At 39.7% G+C, this 25,432-nt stretch overlaps 2 protein-coding genes across 5 annotated transcripts in view; one reads left to right on the top strand and one right to left on the bottom strand.

Annotated features, from left to right (window-relative positions):
- The window catches only part of LOC134219595 (DNA ligase 1), a 153,556-nt gene that overhangs the window by 21,025 nt on the left and 107,099 nt on the right, over positions 1-25,432 (top strand). The gene's annotated exons all lie outside the window — the stretch shown is intronic.
- LOC134219596 (uncharacterized) overlaps positions 1-25,432 on the bottom strand; it is a 34,651-nt gene that overhangs the window by 7,782 nt on the left and 1,437 nt on the right. The window lies entirely within an intron of this gene.

Below are 25,432 nucleotides of genomic sequence, written 5' to 3'. Positions count from 1 at the left end.
AACTCAAGATGCAATGTTTCTGCGACAATAGTTTGAATCCTTTGCAGAATGGTGCCGCATCAACCGAATGACGCTCAATGTCGCTAAATGCTCGGTCATATCTTTTGGACGCAAACACTCTCTTCTCCAGCATGAATACGCTTTGGCAGATAAATAAACAGCTTTAACGAGGTCAGACCGCATCGTGCTTTCGTGCCGTGCGGTTCTTTCTCTCTTTGCGGAAGGAAGTTTTTAATACTACCCGAAGCTTTTTTTTTTTTTTTTTTTTTTTTTTATGTAACCCGTTGGCAGTCTCTCGACTCAAACTCTACTCCGGGTCCATCCCTGTTATTCCCCACGGTAATTAAATTTGCTTCTATGAGCCTCTATTTTAGATCAATAACAGACGTTCCTAAGCCACGTTGCTCAAATGGTCACTGTTTTAGGCCTGATCCAAATAGTTTTATTAAATAGTCCCCTTCAATAACATGATCACTGTTTTCACCATTATAACTATCACTCATCACTCCAACTTAACACTAGGTCTAATCCTGTTGATCCGGTGATTAAATTTGCTTCTACGAGCCTCTATTTTGGTCATTAACAGACGTTTCTAAGCTACGTTGCTCAAATGGTCACTGTTAAGGCCTGTTTTGAATAGTTTTCTACAAAATAATCTCGGTAGTATCACTTATTATCGTTTTCACCACCATACTATCATAATTACTATTGTCCCTGTCATCACCAATATCTTATTTACAGTCATGAACACACACACAATGAATCGACCTTCGAGCGCTGTTATATATCATATAAGAACCGACACTTCTACTAGCTTTCATTGGACATGTACCGAATATTTTACATTATTTCTAGTATAATTATAAAATAATTCCCACTTCTAGCACCTCAACTCAATATTGATTTTCATTCTTCATACTCACTGCGAACATGTTCCCATCCCAAATCAACTCTATCTTTTACCTAGCTTCTTCTGTCACTATGTCTACACCACCAATACCAACTTGTGTATAACCTTTTCACTAACACTTGCATAACCACACAACATCACCATTTTCATATCAACAACCACTTTTTCACAATTTCATCGAGATCAGCAATTATCATTACTATCCCTACTACAATGTTAACGCAAACAAAAACTAGTCAGTCATTTTTTTTTTCTAAATTTGCAGTTTCCATCAAACAAATGAAGCTCAAAAAATAATAAGCCTAAAATCTATCGCGAGAGTCAGTCTTATTGTAGATATGATGACAAAGAGAGAAAACTCGAATTGAAAAGCATTTTGAAACAATAATAACGCACTAGATTTTGATAAATATGACTCGTTTAAAATTTATTTTGGAATCTATTTAGTTTATTTACCAGGCCACAATTCTCAACTTAACAACTCCGAATACTGTTGCTATGGGCCTGTTGGTCTTCAAAAGCTTCGAAATCGCCTCCGAATAAAATTCAACAGGTAATAATTTTACAGACATTTCTTGAGCTTCGAATTTTTGCTAGGCTTAGGAAGGCTTATAATAGATCTTTATGTCTATGGATCTACTGTTAATCTAGTCATAATTATGTCGAATGTTTCGCACTGTGTCATTATTACTCTGTCTGTCTTAGTTATCTTATGTTTCCTACGTTATTCATTTCAATTCTATACTCATTGTAGATTATGTTACGTTTTGATGTCAGTTCATTGTCTCTATTGCTAAAGGTCACCTCCTCTCAGGCGAGTATCCTAGTTCAAGCGTATAACTAAGCACCGCTTAAGAGTTAAGCAAACGTGAAAAAATGCAGAATGTCTTGATGATATTTTCTACTGGTTAATTCCTACCTAGCTATGTTTAAGCGTGGCTACGACTCATCATCATCAGGGAACGCCTCAGAAAAGTATTGCCGCATAGCAGAGATCATTATCACTGATGAAAAGGACCTCTACCTGTCTGCACCACCATTCAAGGCTCCAAGATACGATGTCCGTTGAATCACATGCACATGCGTAAAATCAGTGCATCAATGCCAGATTATATGTGACGCGGCATTAAACAAAAAATAGTCAACATGTGATATCACCACGACAGGATATGTCTTTGGTTGCCATATCAGTGCTAATGGCGTAAGCCCACCCATCGCGGCAAGATAACCTATCCGAGGGGAGGGAGAAATAATGTAAGACAAATGCTTGAGAATATCATTTCAAGACCAAAGTCTCAAAACTACCCATACGCTGCTGCAAACAAAGACCCAAACGACGACCCGACGAATCCAACAGCTCTCCCATGCAAACCAACACCATCAACACGCACGCGAGGGTCTCTGCTACCTGTTGACAGTGCTGGTCCGCGCGAAAGCGCCACAAGACTCCCGAAATCGACACTCGAGCTCGAGTCCCCGCCCACAAAGACAAGTCACTGTTCAAACGAATGTTGCCTTAATTGACTCCCCCATCCCGGGCACAGATTCTTTCCGAAGGATACTCAATATAAGTTCCACCGGGACCGGGCCAAGCACCAGAGATTAAGGAAAATCAGATAATCCAGCATCAGGCGTCTCGCGTCTGTTATTTAAGCAGAGAAGATGTTATAGGTGATATTCTCAATACGGCCGTTCAGAATGGTTCAGCGGATGTAAATTATGGATCATTATTAGGTCTTGTAATTTTAAACAAAACATTCTGAATACACGCGATAAACTATGAATATTATTATATCGGAGTTTTTAATTAGGATCGCGAATCAAGTAAAAATACTGATAAGTATAAGTTTGTAATTAGTACCGACATTGTATTTGTGATCAAATCTGACATTGTGTTTTTAGTTAAAACTCAAGTATACTAAATACGTAACGGAATAAAGTAGTGTTATTAAAAAAATTATAATAATTTACATTATAAATTCTAATTAATATCAAGATACTGATCCAACATCACATCTTCAAGGGCTCCTCACAAGCTACACATTTCATTCAGGCACTTTAGAACGTCCATGTAGTAACTTGTTCACACTTGAAATCTGTCTCGACCAAGTTGGCAGAACGCGCCCTTACCCTTTCTGAACCAAAGGGGAGGGGTTTTTAATACTACCCGAAGCTATTTTAATTTCAACGGTGCTTCTTAGCGCTATTTGTACCCACTGATCCCGTTACGATCTTTGCAAGAACCCGTGCCTTCGTTTTACGTTGGACCCGTTTGCGGAAGTAAAATTCCGACAAGCGGTGGTAATCCTACAGGGACACCGTTCTGGGAAAAAACCTCTTAGAAGGTCACGTCTCCACGCTCAGCCTTCTTCTTCTTCTTCTTATTGGCATTACATCCCCACACTGGGATAGAGCCGCCTCGCAGCTTAGTGTTCATTAAGCACTTCCACAGTTATTAACTGCGAGGTTTCTAAGCCAGGTTACCATTTTTGCATTCGTATATCATGAGGCTAACAACGATGATACTTTTATGCCCAGGGAAGTCGAGACAATTTCCAATCCGAAAATTACCTAGACCGGCACCGGGAATCGAACCCAGCCACCCTCAGCATGGTCTTGCTTTGTAGCCGCGCGTCTTACCGCACGGCTAAGGAGGGCCCCTACGCTCAGCCATGAGCATTAATAAAAACAAGAGGAAGGGGGAGTCTCTGAATTCTCCACTTCCTTCAAAGAAACAAGGTTCCGTCCTGCCCAAGCGCGGAAAAAATAGAAGGAAGCTGGAGACTTCAGATATTCCTTCTAAATCTAACGTTGACATTATTTCTTCTCCTATCGAACTGAGCAATCAGTTCGATTTGATTGATGACGAATTTGAGAAAATCGAATCTACCTCTAGCCCAGGTGATTCGATTCATGCGAAGAAATAACGGATTCCGCCAATTGTGGTATCTGTTGCCGAGTTTTCTGGCTTTCGGAATGAAATCTTGAGTAATCTTCAGGGGATCAAGGTTTCATTTCAGATTGCTAGGAAGGGTGACTGCCGCGTTTTGCCGGGATCCTTTGACGATCGCAAACGTCTTCTTCAGTATTTAACTGAGAAGCGCCATAAATTCTTCACATACGACGACAAAACTGAGCGATTGTTCAAAGTCGTCTTGAAAGGTCTCCCCAGTGATGATAAATCACTGGATGAGATTAAAATTGAAATTTCTCAATTACTTGGATTTTCACCAGTCCAAATAATTAAGATGAAAAAGAAATCCTTCCCAGAGGGGCATTTCTCAAGAATTTTATTTAGTTCATTTTAACAAAAGTGAACTAAATAATATGAAAAGTTTGGAAAAGGCCTGTATTATGTCTCATGTCCGTGTTACATGGGAACATTTCCGCAGGCCTGGGGACATTTCCAAAACCCCACCCAGTGCCGTAAGTGCCAAAAGTGGGGTCATGGAACCAAACATTGTCACATGGATGCTAAATGCATGATTTCTGGTGGAACCTCTCACGCCAAGGACGCATGTCCTGTGAGAGAAGATTCCAATAAATTTAAATGTGCAAATTGTGGGAGCAATCATAAATCCAATTTCTGGGAATGCCCTTCACGCAAAAAAGTTTTGAATTCCCGTGCAAAATTGATGACGGGAAATTCCCAAATTCGCAAAATTCGGATCCCAGATTCGACGGGTAGAAATTTTTCAAACGCTCAAATTTCGAAACCAGTTACCGGTCGAGCAGTTCATACCCACCACAATTCACAAACAAATTTTGCCGCTCGTCAACGGGTTGCAAGCACTTCAATAAATTCCAATTTTTCGAATGTACCTACGTATGCAAACATCGCTGCTGGTAGACAAAATTTCTCTTCTCAAAATGAGGTTTATACCCATGCCCCAACGGAAAATAATGGTCATGTTGCCGATTCAGGTAACATGACTGCTTCCGATTTTGATTTTTTAACTGAAAAATTGCATCACATGATTGATGCAATGTGCAAAGCAAATACCAAAACTGAAGCAGTTCAGGTTGGTATAAAGTACACACAAAAAATTGTTATCGGACTCCGTTTTAATGGATCTAAATAATTGTGTGAAAGTTCTAAATTGGAATGCCCGCTCTCTAAAGGGTAAGGAAGATGAATTATTCAACTTCCTAACAGTTCATAATGTGCATATTGCCATTATAACAGAAACTTATTTAAAGCCCGGACTCTCCATTAAAAGAGATCCAAATTATTTTATCTACAGAAATGATCGCCTTGACAGCGCCTGTGGTGGGGTCGCCATTGTCATTAATAGACGTATCAAACATAAATTATTTTCTTCGTTTGAAACCAAAGTTTTGAAACCTTGGGAGTTTCTGTTGAAACAAATTTTGGTCAATTTTCCTTCGTTGCAGCCTATTTGCCTTTTCAATGCAATGGGCAGCAAAAGAATTTGTTGAAAGCTGATCTTCAAATTCTGACTCGCAACAAATCAAAATTCTTCGTAATTGGTGACTTCAATGCCAAACACCGTTCATAGAATAATGCTCAAAGCAATTCCAACGGCAAAATTTTATTTGAAGATTGTTCTGCGGGATATTATACTATTCAATATCCCAATGGCCCAACTTGTTTTTTATCCACTCGAAATCCTTCGACAATTGATTTGGTTTTAACGGATTCAAGTCAGCTGTGTGGCCAATTGGTAACTCATGCTGACTTTGACTCTGATCACCTTCCTGTGACATTTGAAATCTCACAAGAAGCCATTTATAATCCAATCAGCTCTACTTTCAATTATCATAGGGCTGATTGGAATTTATATAAAACGTATATCGATAGGAATTTTGATGTTGATATTCCTCTCGATACCAACAGTGATATTGATAATGCTCTCGTATCTTTGACAAATTTAATTGTCGAAGCCAGAGGCATTGCTATTCCTAAATGTGAAATTAAAATCAACTCCATTATTATTGACGACGATCTTCAGCTACTGATCCGTCTTAAAAATGTGAGGCGAAGGCAATACCAAAGAACTCGCGATCCCGCTTTGAAAGTTATTTGGCGAGATTTGCAAAATGAATTTAAAAAATCCAAATTAATCCACCTAGCGGTGACGATGCCTTTCTCGATTAAATCAAGATATACTGAAGGTGGTAACTTCGTTTTTTTACAATTCCTATCTACCAAAAATGTTGGCAATTTTGTTTTTCTGTAAAATAAGCAGAATACATTATGTTATAATCAAGTTATGACGATCGTGAAATTTTCTTTCATCCATTTTTGACAGAGAAATTATTTCGAGTATTGTTATTTGTAACACGTATTGATATGACTAACTGGTCGGGTTGGTATATAACATCATGGGTCTCCAAGACTTCTATAAAAGGTTCGATTTCGGAGTGAAATGTACACGAACATATTGAAAATTAAGCCAATAACTCTCAAGGCCGACTAGAATATGACGTCAAATACATTTAAGATTATTCAACCAACGACACCCCCACCCCCCTTCGCCAAGGCCCCAATGCCATTTTTGAACGATTCCTAAATATAAATAGAAGACTAACAAAATCGCGTACATAATATAATATGGAAATAAGGAGATGTATAAAACGAAAACTATATTCAAATTTGCCCTTGAAGGTGATTATAGAATGAAGCCAGAAATCGGCCATTTTGTAAACCACGTGCTTTTCCAATATTTTTTTCAAGAGCACGAGATGAAAGAACCATAACGCGTATGGGGCTGAAATAATGATAAATCGTTTGCTTAGTTATGCTGAACAATCATAATTTGAGCTTCGGCACTGTACGAAAACTATTACGCCAGATTTGGGGTTTTGGGAATATATGTAGATAAACATGTGGTGAATTTGAAATTCATCACGGGCTTCATTCTATAATCACCTGAAATCACCCAAACTTCACCATAACTCCACACCACCCATCATACCACACACCACCCAAACCAAACAGCATGTTGAAGCATCAATGAAACCCCTTCTTTTTCCCCTTCCAATGTATGACACAAAACAAACGCAAACACCACCATGGCCACGAGCGTACGAACCAGCAGTTAATCGTGTCGTTTTCGAGTGCAATTTCTGTTGCCAACGATGAAACGTACAACTGTGTTGGTGCGAATGCTCCGATGAAGTATAATGGCAATAAACATCATCGAGTCGGCTCTACACCAGGGTTGCCATTATGCCAGACATGTCTGGCACTGCAAGACTTTTTGGCAGCAAAAAGAGAAAAAGAAAAACCATCCACAATGCCAGACTTTTCAAATATCAGACAGATTTTTTGTGACCAGAATCGGAAAAAAATATCGAGTCACAGAAAATCGTCTAATAAAAGTTTGCTGCTCGGGATGCTACAGTACAAACAGTCATACACAGTACATTAGCATTTCAATAACCGCAACTCAAACTAATTTTTGAATCAATTTCAATCTTTTGTAATCAAAGTGAAGGTGTAGCTTCCGCGGATGTTGGTCCGGACTGCAGTTTAACCATGCAGGTTCTCAGATATTCGAGATCAAAGATGTCAAGGCCACTTATTGGCGTCATTTCTTGCGTATCGAGTTCTCGAAATGCTTGCAACGATCTGTAATAATAATCCCAATAGAATGTAATTAAATTGTCTTTTTCCAAGGTTTATCACCATTCCTGGTTATTCAACAATCCGATGTCCTTCTGGAAGATCCGAAAGTAGTAGTAGTAAAATTCTTCTTTATTTAAACATTTTTTGTTTTACAATTATTTTTAAGCATGTACACTGTACAGTGATCGGCAGGCTTGGACCTCCAAGATCCGAAACACCATGAATATTATTTTGATGGACCTGAGTGACAACCGGAGGTCCTTCGGAAGATTCGAGGCATCCGTAAAAGAGGACAGTTCATAAAACTCATCAGTCTCTGAATAACGAATGATTGTAGTAGCCCATTCTCATTGTAGTAGCCCATTCTCATGATTCGGAACCTCCGTAAAAGTGGAAAACTCATGATACTCGTCTTAGAGGAGCGCAATTTTGTTCAAAGCTTTTCATTATAGTTCTCTGAGTAACAAATTATTGTCTTAACCCCCTTCTCATGCAATTGCTACGCTTCGGAAGATCATAATCCTCTGTTATGGACAATTCATAAAAAATATGATGGTACTATTTTTTTGTAAAATTCAATTATTACCTATGTTTAGAAATATTCTTTTTTGGGAAATCTGTGGGCTTACCATTTTTAATCTGAATACTTTTTAAATTGAGCTCCATTTGTTAATCGATCAAATTGAAAATAAATTAATCATCATTTTGAGTTACTTAGAAATTCAAATTAAAAACGAACCCCGCTGTTTTAAAAGAAGTCAAGTTTTTCTAATAATTACTCATATTCTATTTATAATTTATAGATCTTTCAGAGCTTAGATATCATTCAATTCGATCTGAATTTTCTGAAATATTTAAATTGTTATGAGCTTCAAGAATCTCAGTTTTACGAATATAGAATTGATTTGAGGAATATCTTAGGCGGAAGCAGACCCTCTTTTAGAAAAACATTCTTTTTTAACTTGGACTTAATTAAAATAGGTCTACATTATTAGATCATATTTTAAGTTCGAATGACTTAATTTTAAAAATGATAAAGACAAATTTCTTCGCCAGATTTTGCCAGATTCTTAAGATATAGCATGCCAGACATTTCCCAAAACGTATTGGCAACCCTGCTCTACACTCAAAAGCGCGTACGTTGTTCGTCGATTAGTTTTCGTGATCAGCACGTTCCACATTGCAAGCTTTGAAAAGCTTTGCTCGTTGCGTTAGCGTTATCGATATTGCCGTAGCGAGGTTTCTAACCCATCGAGCAAACGTAATTTATATTACAGCATGGTAGCTGCTCAATGCTCGTAGTCCCGATTATATGGAAAAAATGGAAAACTGCCTAAACCATTTTCCTTGTCAGCTGCGAACGCATTAATCAATCTTGATGAAATTAAATAGCATGTAATTAGAAAAGTGGCTCTGCGGAATGCAACTTGTTGCGATAAAATCAGTTAAGTCTAAGTACATGAAAATCGTGTGAGTTTTTCAGGTTGAAATAATGACCATACAGACACACAAACATACACACACACACACAGACATCACCTCGATTCATCAAACTGAGTCGAATGGTATAAGAAATGTTACTATCAGATGTTCCTGTAAAAAGTTCGTTTTCAGAGTGAAATGATAGCCTTTCGGTACAACTTTGTTGTACGAGAAAGGCAAAACGTTTCGCTATTCTGAGAAATACCAACTTTGAGAATAATGTCTCGAAGTTGGATCCCAGTTCGAAACCCTTTTGGAAATTAACGAAAATTCTTAAAAAACCTCAAAAGCCAATTCCAGCGCTTAAAGAGGGAAATATAATTTTATTTACAAATGGCGAAAAGGCTCAAAAACTTGCTCAGCAGTTCGAGAGTGCCCATAATTTTAGTCTAGGTCTCACTAGTCCAATTGAGGATCAGGTTACACGAAGCTTCGAAGCCATTCTCAACCAAGATAATGTTTTTGACCCTTCGACCCTTCGGAACTAATTTGGATGAAGTGAGATATATTACTAGAAAATTTAAAAATATAAATGTGATGATGGTATTTTCTACATACTTATCAAAAAACTTCCTGAGAGCTCTTTATCCTTTTTGGTTAATTTATTTAACAAATGTTTTCAATTGGCATACTTCCCAGATAAATGGAAAAACGCCAAAGTTGTTCCAATTTTGAAGCCGGACAAAAATCCAGCTGAGGCTTCTAGTTATCGCCATCAGTTTGCTTTCTTCAATAAGCAAACTGTTTGAAAAGATTATTTTAAATAGAATGATGGTTCATATTAATGACAATTCTATTTTTGCTGATGAGCAATTTGGTTTTCGCCATGGGCATTCAACCACCCATCAGTTATTAAGAGTTACGAACTTAATTCGGCTCAACAAATCTGAAGGATATTCGACTGGAGTTGCCCTTCTTGATATAGAGAAAGCATTTGACAGTGTTTGTCATGAAGGCTTGATTGTAAAATTTATGAATTTTAATTTTCCTCTGTACATTATTTAACTGATCCAAAATTATTTATCAGATCGCTCACTGCAGGTAAACTATCAGAATTCTAAATCTGATAGATTACCTGTAAGGGCTGGTGTCCCCCAAGGCAGCATACTGGGGCCCATTTTGTATAACATTTTTACTTCTGACTTACCTGATTTACCACCAGGGTGTCAAAAATCTTCGTTTGCAGATGACACAGGTCTCTCAGCCAAAGGGCATAGACTTCGTGTCATTTGTAGTAGATTGCAAAAAAGTTTGGATATTTTCTCCACTTACTTGCAAAAATGGAAAAGCTTCTTATTTGAAACATTCTAGCAGACATATTGTCACTATGAATGGGGTTCCAATTAATTGGTCTAGCGAAGCTAAATATTTAGGACTTCTGCTAGATCAAAAAGTAACTTTTAAAAATCACATTGAAGGCCTTCAAGCCAAATGTAACAAATATATTAAGTGTCTATATCCACTTATAAACGGAAAATCAAAACTATGTCTTAAGAACAAACTTTTGATTTACAAACAAATTTTTAGACCTGCCATGTTGTATGCTGTGCCAATATGGACTAGTTGCTGCAATACCAGAAAGAAGGCACTTCAGAGGATTCAAAATAAAATTCTGAAAATGATTCTGAAGTTGCCTCCGTGGTATAGTACCAATGATCTTCATAGAATTTCTAATATTGAGACATTGCAACAAATGTCCAACAAAATAATGTCCAATTTTAGACAAAAATCGTTGCAATCTTCTATTGCAACGATTAACTCTTTGTCTTCTTCTTCTTCTTATTGGCATTACATCCCCACACTGGGACAGAGCCGCCTCGCAGCTTAGTGTTCATTAAGCACTTCCACAGTTATTAACTGCGTTTCTAAGCCAGGTTACCAATTTTGCATTCGTATATCATGAGGCTAACACGATGATACTTTTATGCCCATGGAAGTCGAGATAATTTCCAATCCGAAAATTGCCTAGACCGGTACCGGGAATCGAACCCAGCCACCCTCAGCATGGTCTTTGTAACTCTATGTAACTTTGGTAACTCTTTGTACCCTTAGTATAAATTGGGTTAAGTTTAGTTTAAGTAGAAAACATTGTAATTCCTACATGGTTCAATTCAACCAGAGGAAAAATTCTAACTGCCAGAGGCAATTGAAATGTATTAATAATAACTAAAAATATAACATAGCAAATAAGGATGATAGTGTTAAGAAAACACGGAACACCTAGTCTAAGAGATGAATGCATGTATTAGATAATTAGCAAATAAAATTGATGATGATGATGATACTACCATCTATTGTAGCAAGGCACCTGCCGATAGCACTGGCCATATCTGACAAACGATTTGATCATGATTATATTATTGTTTATATTTCATCAAACTCCTGTATGAAGGGCCAAAATGGGTGGGGTGGTTTCATAAGCAGAGACACTTATGCGAATCCACGGGATGAATAGAGAATCTCCTTCCAGAAGAAAGTTCGTACATACAATAATATAATCTAGCCCTCGTTTCCCAGATTGACCCAATAGATGGGGAGAAGAGCCCGCCCTTTATCCACGAGATGTTAACAATAGGAAGTTGGCGATTCCACTCTTCCTATCCAAATCGCTTCAATCGGGTGCCCTGATGGTTCTTTTATATAATCATATAGTTTCGATTTTATATATACAATGTAATATATACAATGAAATTCTCTCACCGAATTTCCACATGTTTGTCCTGGATGGGCGAGATAATTAGCAAATAAAATTAGTTAAAAAATAAAAAATAAAAAGCTTCAACGAGATGTTTTGGTCGATACGAAAATGACATTCAAGGACCACGTAGCATATATTCTTTCGAAGGCATCTTCACAGCTAGGTTTCCTTTTCCGATTTGCTAAGAAATTCCGGGATATGTACCTATCAGAACAAAATTCAGCACATCGAAACTATCCTACGCAAATTTGTCCGCTTTGCTCTAAGACATTTGTGATGGAGAGATCCAGTCAACCTTCCCAGCTATAGTAAACGTTGCATGCTCATCAATCTAGATTCGATTGAGGCAAGACGTAATGTGAATAAGCGTGCGGCCAGAGTAGACGCGAAGTGCAAAGCGAAGCGCCCATACGATTTGACAGCTCCTTATAGAGATGAGTGACGTTTAACGCTCGCACACTGATGTGCAATTCGGCATGTGTAAATACATGTTTGTTTTCCTTCTGCTCATAACCTCAAAATTGATCGAGTCATCACGATGGTTGCGAAGGAGTCAAAAAATATATGGAAATATACTCATTTTTACCCAAACTTTGCTGAGTAGCACCATCTAGGAGTGTTTGTTTTTCTTTTATCGCCACTCACACATTCGGACGTGAGAATCTCAATTATTGATTGTTATTTCTTTGTGTGCAATTTTCGCGCGGCGTCGCGTAGACGCGTCTACTCTGGCAGTCACCTAAAGATTGCTTCATCGGCGACCTTTTACAAGCAGACATCGACTGCCCAACGCTTCTTAGCATGCTGGACATCAACACACGCCGCCGTAACCTCCGAACGCACTCGTTCTTCAATCTTCCTGCATCCAGAACTAACTATGGGCTACATGAGCCCATACGAAGCATGTCTCGTCTATTCAATAGATGTTATTCTGTGTTTAATTTTAATGTGTCAGAGAAACTAATAAGTGCAATTTCAGTCGTGTTTTATGTTAATCTTGACAATACTAATGTATTTAGTTTTAAGTAAACGGTCATTGGGGTGACCATTTCACCTGTTGACAATAAATAACAATACAATACAATACAGCAGGTAACCACTACATATTTTGAAATGTAATATAAAATAGTGTTTTTGTATTGAATGCAAAAATGAACAGGGACTGCCCATAAAAGATTTTTTTACGTATTGTTGATGCATTGGTATAGGGAATGCCGTCATTTGGTCATTGCGCTTCGGAGTTATCACAGAAACACAGTTGAAAAAAAAACAAAGTTATCGGCGGATGTTTGAATAAAATTAAACAGATTTCTTGAGAAATGATGTCAATGAGAATCGCTGAGAATTTGAAATAAGTTTCTTGCTCGAAAATTGTCAATATTGTCGCTGTTAATAAACCAAAAAGTAGTGAAACCAAGACTATAAATTTTATACTGACGTGACCGGAAAACTGTAGCTCTAGAGTTCCATACTGCTTCCTTTTCTTTCACATCATTTTTCAACGAATCTAGGTAATAAATTTTATCCAAACTCCGTTGATTTTGTTTCAAGTATCAAAAATGCAGGCACGGAAAATATCTACCTATGCACCTGAAATATCACATACCTCCGCGAAGCCTTATTATGTTTAGGTTATGTATCTTTCATTCTTGTTTACAATGCAGGTCTTCCGCAAATGCCGAAGCTGCAATCACACTAACACAATCTCACTTAAATTGTTTACGCGGATATACAGTCATATTCAGGAAGATTTTTAGTAAAAGTTACGTGAATTTCAGGTGAGCATTACTAACGTAACATAACAATCGTCGTGATGATTTTTTTAGAGTTTTCTCTTCCAAGAAAGATAGTTATTGTCTGCTCGATAATGTGTGTCCATGTTTTATTTTTATTTTTAATTCTTTATTTAGGTGTTTTTTTAATGCTAGATTAAGTTCAACACCGGGGTTTGTCCATGTAATATTTCGTTCAAGATAGATATAAACTATAAAGTGAGCCATGCATAAGGGGATCCCTGGGCCAATGTAAATCTGAGAGCTTCTTCTTCTTATTGGCTTTACATCCCCCATTATTTAATTCATTAAGCACTTCCACATTTATTAACTGCGAGGTTTCTAAGCCAAGTAACCATTTTTGCATTCGTATGTCATGAGGATATCACGATTTTTATGATTTTTTCGCCGGTTTTAGGATTTTTTTACGCAAAAGAGTTATGACTGGAATGTTTGATGCTATATTGTATGGTTTTCTCAGTTTGATTGAGTCAAAACGATTAGTTTTGTTTTGCGTGACGTTTCGGCCTTATTTGGCCTTTTTCAAGATAGACAGTTTCACCATTAAAAAAGGCCACATATACAAGCCGAAATGCCGGGCAAACAAAACTAATCGGCCGACTAATAAACTGAGAAAGCCATACAATCTAGCTTTTTACGTTTGTTTAGAGGTCTAACCAGTTTTTTACGGACATTTTAAGATTTACGCGCTCTCAAAAATAAAATAAAAAATTGTATTGCCAAAATCGAATGGTTTTCTTGCCAAAATCGATTGCTGCCAAAACCGAAAGTTGCGAAAGTCGAATGGGTGCTATATGATCTATGAGCGTAGTATAAAATTTGGTGACAATGATAAAAAGGCCCTCCTTAGCCGTGCGGTAAGACGCGCGGCTACAAAGCAAGACCATGCTGAGCGTGGCTGGGTTCGATTCCCGGTGCCGGTCTAGGCAATTTTCGGATTGGAAATTGTCTCGACTTTCCTGGGCATAAAAGTATCATCGCGTTAGCCTCATGATATACGAATGCAAAAATGGTAACTTGGATTAGAAACCTCGCAGTTCATAACTGTGGAAGTGCTTAATGAACACTAAGCTGCGAGGCGGCTCTGTCCCAGTGTGGGGATGTAATGCCAATAAGAAGAAGAAGATAAAAAAGGCAATAATTGGAACAAACGTTGTTTGATTCGGTGAATATTATTTGTCCTTTCGTGTTCGGCCTAACGAGCGTTTTGTAGATAGTCAGTTTGGTACGGCGGCAAATTCTATTTGATCGGAGCGCCTTGCAGAATCCATAGTAAGTACGATTTCCAGCCACGATGCGTCTCCGAATTTCTCTGCTGGTATCGTTCTTGAGCTCAAGAACACGAATTCTTCGACCACCTCGATTTCGTCACCACCGATACGAATTTGTAATGAGTGGCTCACGTTGTCTTCTCTTGAGCCTCTTCCTAACATGTACTTCGTCTTCAATGTGTTGATGATTAGTCCACTCCGCTTCCCTCTTTAGTCTGATGTAGGCTTCCTACATCTCTCAAAGTTACGTGCCATAATATCAATGTCGTCGGCAAAACCAATAAGTTGAACGGATGTCGTGAAAATTGTACCACTCGTGTCAATTCCTGTTCTTCGTATTACCCTTTCCAAAGCGATGTTGAACAGCAGACACGGAATACCATCACCTTGCCGTAACTCTTTGCACGTTTCAAAACGACTCAAGAGTGCCCCTGAAACTTGAACTACGCACATCACCCGATCCATCGTCTCCTTGACCAACCGTTCCAGGTTATCTGGTAATCCGTATTCGTGCATTAAGGTCACTCCTGACGAAATCCAAGTTTCAAAGTGCTCGCGTTTTCGGGGGCACACCACTCGATACGGAAGTGGTGTGCCCCCAAAAAACGCGAGCACTTTAAAACTTGGATTCCGTCAGGAGTGACCTTAAGTAGCTGCCATAGCTACTATATTATCGATTGTATCATATTCGGCTTTGAAGTCGAATAATAGATGATGTGTGGACACGTTGTATTCGCGGGATTTCTACAATATTAGGCGTACGACGAATACCTGGTTCGCGGTAGAGCTGCCTCACAAACTCTCTCTTGGAATTCGTGTTAGGTGACGGCATAAAATTTGAAAAGAGTACCTGCAAGAACGCCGTAGCAATGTGATTCCGCGGTAGGTGCTACAATACAGCTTATCGCCATTTATGTAGATGGGACATACAATACCTTCCATCCACTCCTGCGGCAGAACCTTTTCCTCCCAAAACTTGGTGATAATTCTGTACTGCGCTCTAGCCAATGCTTCACTACCGTATTTAAACAGCTCTGCTGGTAGTTTGTCAAACCGAGCGGCTTTGTTGTTTTCAGCCGGCCAATATCCTCCTAGATTTCCTGGAGATCTGGAGCAGGGAAAACGTTTGTCCTGCGCGCGTGCTCCCAGGTTCGTCACCATATCGCCATCGTTGCCACATCACCATTCTAGTGCTTTTCGTAGTGCTGCCGCCAGCTCTGGATCACCTCACGCTACTTCGTAAGAAGGTTCCGGCTCATTTCCTTACAAGGACTTCGCAGAACTGGTACGAATATTGTTTATTTTCTAAATGATTGTTATTTATTTTGTGATTTATCGACCCATTTGCATATTGCTGAATCCAATAATAATAGATCATTCGTTTTATATCATAATTTGGAATAAATAAATTTGATCATTAAGGGTACATTTAGCTTGTTCGCTCAAAACTCTCGACGGTGATCAACACGCGTCGGAGTCGTCCGCCGCGGCTAAACATTGGGCGGCTACAAGACGGTAGGCTAGCCCAAGACTACGCGCAGCAGCTGGAGGTGGCACTCCCAACGGAAGAGCAGCTAGGCGCAGCATCTCTTGAAGATGGCTGGAGAGATATTCGATCCGCCATTGGAAGCACCGCAACCGCTGCACTAGGCACGGTGGCTCCGGATCAGAGAAACGACTGGTATGACGGCGAATGTGAGCAGTTAGTTGAGGAGAAGAATGCAGCATGGGCGAGATTGCTGCAACACCGCACGAGGGCGAACTAGGCACGATACAAACGGGCGCGGAACAGACAAAACTCGATTTTCCGGAGGAAAAAGCGCCAGCATGAAGATCGAGACCGTGAAGAGATGGAGGAACTGTACCGCGCTAATAACGCAAGAAAGTTCTATGAGAAGTTGAACCGTTCACGTAAGGGCCACGTGCCACAGCCCGATATGTGTAAGGACATAAACGGGAACCTTCTTACAAACGAGCGTGAGGTGATCCAAAGGTGGCGGCAGCCAATTTTATGTAGGCGCTTACCAAGGAATCCTACGTTGTGTTTGGACGGTAATCGATAAAATGACGGTAGCCAATAAAATTTGAATTCTTCACCAACAGATGTCTCACAGAAAACTTTATTCACCAACTCATAAACGCACACTACAAATTGACTTCTAACTAGATCGCTTTATTGTACTGGTTGTTCTTGCATGCACTACTGAAATCTGCCGCCACCAATGTTTCGTCCAGGGTGGGACGACCCTACGTTGTGTTGTTTTTGATTTGGGTGATTCTCCGGGCGACGAATGAAAAACTACTGCTTCTGAACTGGACTTCTAATTTATTGCCTCCGAGAGGCAGCGTGCCAGCTCGGAGGTTACTTTCGAGACACTGTACCAGACATTCAATTCAGAGTCGCCTTTTATAGGCGACTCTTAGTACGGAAACAAAATACAAATTATTGGGGACGTGCGCACAAACATTCAAATTTAAATCTAATTAGATTTGCAGCGCGCCAAACGCTACGTATATAACGCGAGCAGTTGGCGCGAAGCAATAGAACAAAACGATCACACAATTGAACGACAACTGCACGCACGCTTCTCTGCTGGGCTGAACCACGCTACGATGATGCGTGGAGTTAAATCAAATTCAATTAATTATCTTAAAGATAAATCGTCTAGCTCAAACCTTTGTAGGGGTATGTGGCGGGACCATCATCATCATCATCATCATCATCATCATCAGCACTACGAAGAGCACCTGAATGACGATATGGCAGACAACGGTGGCGGTATGGTAACCCAAGCAACCAAAAGTTCAGATTTTACTTGATTTTGTTCCTAACCGAACCAATTGGTTCACTTTTGGTTCACATTGAGTTCCAAGCACCTCAACGGAACTTCAAAGTTCACTTTTGTGCTCCCACCATACAAAAAATTACTTAAAATGCGAGCTGATTAAGCCAAAACATCCCCTCTTATCCGAACTTTTGGTTGCTTGGGAATGAACCTAGGAGCACGCGCGCAGGACATGCGACTTCCGGCTCCGAATCTCCAGGAAATCCAGGAGAAGATCGGCCGGCTGAAAAACAACAAAGCCCCTGGAGTTGACCAACTACTAGGAGAGCTGTTTAAAGACGGTGGTGAGGCACTGGCTAGAGCGCTGCACTGGGTGATTACCAAGGTTTGGGAGGATAAGGTTCTGCCGCAGGAGTGGATGGAAGGTGTCGTGTGTTCCATCTACAAAAAGGGCGATAAGCTGGATTGTAACAACTACCGCGCAATCACATTGCTGTACGCCACCTACAAGGTACTCTCCCAAATGTTATGCCGCTGACTAACACCAATTGCAAGAGAGTTCGTGGGGCAGTACCAGGCGGGATTTATGGGTGAACGCTCTACCACAGACCAGGTGTTCGCCATACTTCAGGTATTGCAGAAATGCCGCGAATACAACGTGCCCACACATCATCTATTTATCGACTTCAAAGCCGCATATGATACAATCGATCGGGACCAGCTATGGCAGCTAATGCACGGATTTCCGGATATACTGATACGGGTTGATCAAAGCGACGATGGATCGGGTGATGTGCGTAGTTCGAGTTTCAGGGGCATTCTCAAGTCCCTTCGAAACGCGTAGATGGTTACGGCAAGGTGATGGTCTTTCGTGTCTGCTAATCAACATCGCTTTGGAGGGAGCAATACGAAGGGCAGGGATTGACACGAGTGGTACGATTTTCACGAAGTCCGTCCAGTTATTTGGTTTCGCCGACGACATTGATATCATGGCACGTAACTTTGAGAGAATGGAGGAAGCCTCTATCAGACTTAAAACCGAAGCTAAACGGATTGGACTAGTCATCAATACGTCGAAGACGAAGTACATAATAGGAAGAGGCTCAAGAGAGGTCAATGTAAGCCACCCACCACGAGTTTCTATCGGTGGTTACGAAATCGAGGTGGTTGAAGAATTCGTGTACTTGGGCTCACTGGTGGCCGCCGATAACGATACCAGCAGAGAAATTCGAAGGCGCATGGTGGCTGGAAATCGTACGTACTTTGGAGTAGACGCTCCGATCGAATAGAGTTCGCCGCCGTACCAAATTGACTATCTACAAAACGCTTATAAGACAGGTAGTTCTCTACGGGCACGAGACCTGGACGATGCTCGTGGAGGACCAACGCGCACTGGGAGTTTTTGAAAGGAAAGTGTTGCGTACCATCTATGGTGGGGTGTAGATGGCGGACGGCACGTGGAGGAGGCGAATGAACCACGAATTGCAAAATAAATTAGCTTGTTCGTACACAATAAATACACATGTCAGGCTGTGGCACGTGACCCTTATACGTGAACGGTTCAACTTCTCATAGAAAATTCGTGTGTTATTAACGCGGTACAGCTTCGCGGTCTCAACCTTACTGTGCCACCGGAAAAAAACGAATTCGCCCTCATGCGGCAAACTCGCCCATGCTGCATTCTTCTCCTCCACATTCGCCGTCATACCAGTCGTTCCTCTGATTCGGGGGCACCGTACCTAATACCAATGGCGGATCGAACATCTCTCCAACCATCATCAAGAGAAGTTGCTCCTAGCTGCTTTTCTGTTGGAAATGTCGCTTCCAGCTAGTTCGCATACCCCCGCAACGCTGGGTAGACACGTTTGCGAGGTGCGTTACGGTGTAAGATCTACCACGGCCACATTGTCAGCTACAGGCAAATCCTGACCCAACGAATACCTTCCCCAATACCCAACTCCGTAGTACTTATGAGGGTGTCGCTGAGTCGGGGGCCTCTCATGAAGTAAGTACTACATCAACACTTCCTTCCCCTCCCAAGTTACGGTGAAGATGGTCGTGGCCAGGAGTAGTAATCCTCATGCTTTTGTGATTTTTATCCTAGATTGAGGTCAAGGACCACACCCACCTTGATTTCTGATAGCAATCTGAATAAGGATTTCAAAAGAATAACATGAGTATCACTAGTGTCCAATATACGAAGTACACCGTAACTATGCTATGCTAAATGTCACTTCCAGCTGCTTCGCATAGTCTTGAACTAGTCTATCGTTATGTGAATTTATGACGAAATGTCAAGCCCACTCGGAAGTTCTGATAATGCTTTATCGCACAACGATTCTGTCGGTTCGCGAATACGGTAGTTTTTGTTTCCAATCCGCCGGAAAACTCACATTTTGAAGCTACAACGTATTCAATATCGTTGTCTTCGTATCGCGTTGGGCTGTATGAACTCGACTCATACAATGAGTTTGGAGGTACTTGCGGGTGTACTTCCTTTAACAGATCGCCTTGCGGAATTGTCGATTAGGTTCCTCATTCGGTGCGAGGTTTTAAATCTATTGGTAATTGAGAATTTTGAGAAGCTAATCGAACGAAACTTTCAATAAAAGTTTATGACACTGTACCACTGGTACATGAGCCTGGAGATTGGCCCTTCCTCGATTGTTCCCAATCGTAGTTGCTTCTTAGATTCCTCCAGTTCTACTGTAGTTTTTGATCTGACCATGAGACAAGAGATCCGTGGGATACCAGATCCGCATCGATCGGAGTGCATACCATCAATTTTTGCGAGCAAGTACAGTGAGGTCAGTTGTGACAAAAGGTAATTCACCGACGGGTCAAAATTAAATGAATCCACTGGTTTTGGTGTTTTCAATGAATTTCATAGCGCCGCTTGGAAACTTCAGAATCCTTGTTCAGTATGTGTCGCGGAACTAGCGGCTATACACTACGCATTAGAGCGAATAGCCTCTCTTCCCTCTGATAAATACTTCATTTTCAAGGATAGTCTCAGCTCCCTTGACGCAATTCTTTCAATGAGGCCGGTGCAGCACTCACCGTATTTCCTGAACGAAATACGAACCACATTGAGTGCTCTATCGAATCGCTTGTACACCATCACCTTTGCATGGGTCCCTTCACATTGCTCAATTCCGGGTAATGAGAAAGTGGATTCACTTGCCAAGGTGGGCGCTATGGAAGGCGATATATACGAGTGTCGAATCGCCTTTAATGAATATTTTTCAAATGTTCGTCAACAGGTCTTGTTTGATTGTCAGAAAAAATGGGATGAAGGAGATTTGGGGAGATGATTACATTGTATTCTCCCGCATGTATCGAAGAAACCCTGGTTCAAGGGGTTAGATCTTAGTCTAGACATCATTAAAGTGGTGTGTCGTCTGATGTCCAACCATTACTCATTAAACGCGCATTCCTATCGAATAGGGCTCCTAGACAGTAATCAATGCAGCTGCGGTGTAGACTATCAAGACATCAACCGCGTAGTCTGGAACTGTCCCGAATACGGATTTGCGATTTATGTGTATCCATCGGAGGGATTTATGTGTATCTCTCCGATGAATGTGTATCCGAGTGCGTGTTGGCTCTTGTTTCGGACGGCAGAACGATCGCGCGATTTGCCGAAATTTTGTGTTTTGCATTGCGCGGCCGGTAATAAAGTTAATTAGTTCAGTGCGTGTTGGCTCTTGTTTCGGACGGTAGAACGATCGCGCGATTTGCCGAAATTTTGTGTTTTGCATTGCGCGGCCGGTAATAAAGTTAATTAGTTCAGTGCGTGTTGGCTCTTGTTTCGGACGGTAGAACGATCGCGAGATTTGCCGAAATTTTGTGTTTTGCATTGCGCGGCCGGTAATAAAGTTAATTAGTTCAGTGCGTGTTGGCTCTTGTTTCGGACAGCAGAACGATCGCGCGATTTGCCGAAATATTGTGTTCTGCATTGCGCGGTCGTCAGTGCCTGTTTTGTCGTGTTTCTGCTCAGTAAGCAGATAGTTCGGTAGCAGGTAGGATTTAGAACATTCGTAAAATCCGAGTTTTGGTTCTGATTTTAATGTTCGGTGAATAAGTGTGCGGTTGGACGTGTTTTGTATATAATGCGAAACATTTGTAAAATCCAGGTAACTTTGTCCTCCTTTGGACGGTTCGTAAGTAAATTGATGAATATATTTTAATATTTTTTCAGCATATAGGGGAGGAGGTTCGGTTGTGGGCACCGTTCGGTTATGGGCACCCCTATGTATCTTTTGACAGATAAGAGATGCTGTCATTCTGACAACCGTCATTTGTTTGCTATAATAGCATGATGTTTTGTGCTCAATATCAAACCGGATGGGCATCTCTACTTTGAACCTGGGTGCTGCGGATAGAGCCGCTTTTCTGCTCTCAAGCGAGTAGCGGGATATTTTGAAATCAATCCCATAATCAGAATTATATTGCAGTTCTCCGGCTGTCAAACATTTCCCGCTTTTCGAATTTCTCTTTCCATGCTGCACGATGGCGCACAAATGCGCGAGACTCTACATGACTTTACGATGGTTAACATACATTCCTGCCCCAATCAGCTGCTGAATCTCGTGAAATCTCGTAACGACTGCGTTTTAAGTTGCATTTACTAATTATCCACTCGAAATATAATGTGAATATATTTGTTACAAAGAATGCAAAACTCAAACTAAGTTTATTTTAATTTTTCCCCAAAAAATAACAATACTTCTCAATATAAGATCTAAAACGAACATAACCACAATCTTCAATGTTTGGCTCCGGCACAATAGAAAATTTTGGCTTCACTTTGACAACCAAATTGATTCTATCCGCACCACCCAGCTTTGAACTAGAAACAAATAAATTTTTCGTACAAGAAAAACAACACGAAAGTTTTTTTTGGCCTTTTTCAAAGTGTCATAAATTAAAGGATTTAATTCAAAAAGTGAGTTCTAATGCGTATTTACACAGTAAATTTAATCTATTTTGAGGCCCAATGTCGATTGCCATCAAAATTTGGCGCGATTTTTTTTTCCTTCTCGTTCCAAAAAGGCTGCGAAATTCGGTTGTGGGCATCTTTATTGGTTCGGTTATGGGCACCCTCATTTTATTGATAAATCATTCAATATCGTTTTACTTGTCCCTTAACTTATTTTTAATAACGTTTCACGCAGAGAAATGTTTTTTAAACTCAATGATATTATGTATGAAAACAACAAAAATAATTATTGTTCCCCGGCTAATAATTTTATCTGTTAAATTCAACAAAAAGTCATATTTGATTAGACGAAAAATATTGCTGTTTCTACAATGTTCCAAAACAGCACTCAAAATAAAAATTGTTGAATTTACAATATATTTTTTGGTTGCACAAAAATATTTTAAATCAAAAGAAAAGTTTTGCTTTCAACAATATTTTTCTTAAATTCAAAAAAATGTTGTAATCAAAAATTTATTTTAAATGTTATATAAAATTTCTTGTGATTATCAATATTCTATTTTTGGTTAGGCTTCGTGTGGAAAATATAACCACAATAATTATATCTGTATTTTTTTCAAATATTTACTTTACAAACTAGTTTATAATATACTATATTAATTTATACTGGATTGCTGTAGAAACAACAAGGAAAATGTTCGAATTAAATATATCTTAGTTTTAATTTTTAAAATAAAATATTTGAGTTTAAAACATATTTCAATAATTTTATTTTTTAGTTCAAAAAGGTAGATTTTCTCTGCGTGTTTAAGGCAGTTTTTATAATTAGTTTGACATAATTGTTCGAAATAATGAGTTTATTTAATATTTTTGTTCTTTGGGCATGTCTAGTCATTATACACACACTTTTTGGAACAAAGCGTTGACCGATTTGCTTGCAAGTTGCATTCGACGGGGAATGCTTTCCCATTGTTTCCTATTGAAAATTGGTCAGATCGGACTATGGGATCAAAATTTATGACCAAAATATTATTTTTTGAAATGAACGAGAAAGGCACTATTGCCGCTAGGGTGATTAATCAGGATTTTTTTAACTGTGATGCATACCAATAAAACGTAAATCAATGAAAAATTAAAACCCATTTACCTAAAGTGCTATTTAGACCTTTCTTATGTGATTTTTTTCAACATCCTCCTTAATGCACCGAGGGAGGCATCATCATTGCTAGGTGAATTGATTTGAATTTTTTTAGCGTCTCCTGGCTTTTAGAATGAATGAACTATTCCTTGTCTTTAAATCTGGGTGGTTTTTATTCATGCTTCTTTATATTTAGCTAAGTTTTCAAGGGTGCCCACAACCGAACCACGAAATGAAAATGTCCAAAAATGTCAAATTTTCTAAATTGTCAATATTTTTTTCTAAATCGATGAAATCATATTAATTTTTTTGCTAGTAGTAAGGTTATAAGTTAAGCTTTCGATTGCTATGCAAATGTCGACATAAGATCAACCAGGGCCAAAGTTATGGACCAAACACAAAAGGGTGCCCACAACCGAACCTCCTCCCCTACTGTTATTGACAAACGCTCTATATTGTCGAATAGCTCCCTATTATTCACCTTACCCACTAACACAAATTTTCCTTCCCGAGACATCTGTGAAGGTAGTATGGGTTCCCTGTATCTTCACTAGTAGATGTTGAACTAACATTTCTTCCCTTCCTTCCGTGATTGTAAGGACGTGGCCAGGTATACAACTGCTACTGTATAAGAAAAGGTACTAATCCCAAGTACCAATTTGCGACAATATACAGTAGATTGCTCAATTGAGCATTGTATAGCCACCCACGATTTGTACAATCACATATGCTATGCTATCTCTCCGATGTATGTGTATCCCTAAGCTTGACCTTGACTACATGGCGCTGGTATATAACTTTTTGAAACGTATAAATGTGTCGGTTTAACTCCCCTGGCTTTCGTTGGGTCATGTTCACCTCGCCTACACCCACTCCGCTCGGCAAAAACGCTTTGTTTGTATCTTTACAGTTCGTCCTCTGTTAGCAATGAGAACAGCACAGCAACGCTGCCCAAGAACAACGTTATAGATCTTCCCTTCCCTTCCTATTATTTTTTGTTGTTGTCCTTAACCTCAACCAAGCAGCGAGTTTTTCGGCTCCCCGGCTTCCCAAAGTCGCAAAGAAACGTAAACATTGACTTCTTCTGCTGATTTCAGGAAGATTAGAGACTTCTAGCGGTATTTTCTACTTCCGTTCGATAGAAGGCGCGGAGCGCCACCAGTTCCAAGTGGTTGTTAGCTGGGAGCGGTCCTACACAGAAAAAAATTCTATGGTAACGGTTACTATTTTGTAGACTACGCCATGTTTTTAAAACAACCACAAGTTTTTAGTTGAATTAACCACGCATTCGGACAAATTCACCACTGATTCAGTTCATGCAACAACATTCCACCAGGACCACAGTTGATTTTTACTGCGCGCATGGTAAAATCAAACGGGTTTGTTGTCTGCTGAAAATCGTCGGTGCGTATTCTTAAATTAACCCTCGGAATGGTAGTTTCGACCGCAACATTTTTTTGCGTGTAGTTGTTGAGGAATTTGCAGGAAAAGGCATTGTTTACGTTTGCGACATTGGCTCTTATGAAACAACCGTGTCGATTTACTCTTTTGCATTATAGTTCAGACAAGTGCATACTTTAGAAGAAAAAGACAAGCGCGTAGATTGTATTTAACCCATTAACATTATTTGTTGCTGACACTATATCAATAGTTTCATAGACAGGGCATGTATTGAAGAAAAAGAAATAATTGATCATACTGAAATTCACATCACGTTATCACAAATTTCTCGTGAAGCAGTAGGTCGTAGGTTCAATTCCAGGCTCGTCCCTTTCCTACTTTGTATTTTTATCATAACTCCTTTTGTGTTTTACGTTCTA

Source organism: Armigeres subalbatus, chromosome 3 (genome assembly GCF_024139115.2).
Source record: "Armigeres subalbatus isolate Guangzhou_Male chromosome 3, GZ_Asu_2, whole genome shotgun sequence".
NCBI lineage: Eukaryota > Metazoa > Arthropoda > Insecta > Diptera > Culicidae > Armigeres > Armigeres subalbatus.
Note: the sequence above shows the minus strand (reverse complement) of the source record. Positions and strands in the feature narration are given on the sequence as shown.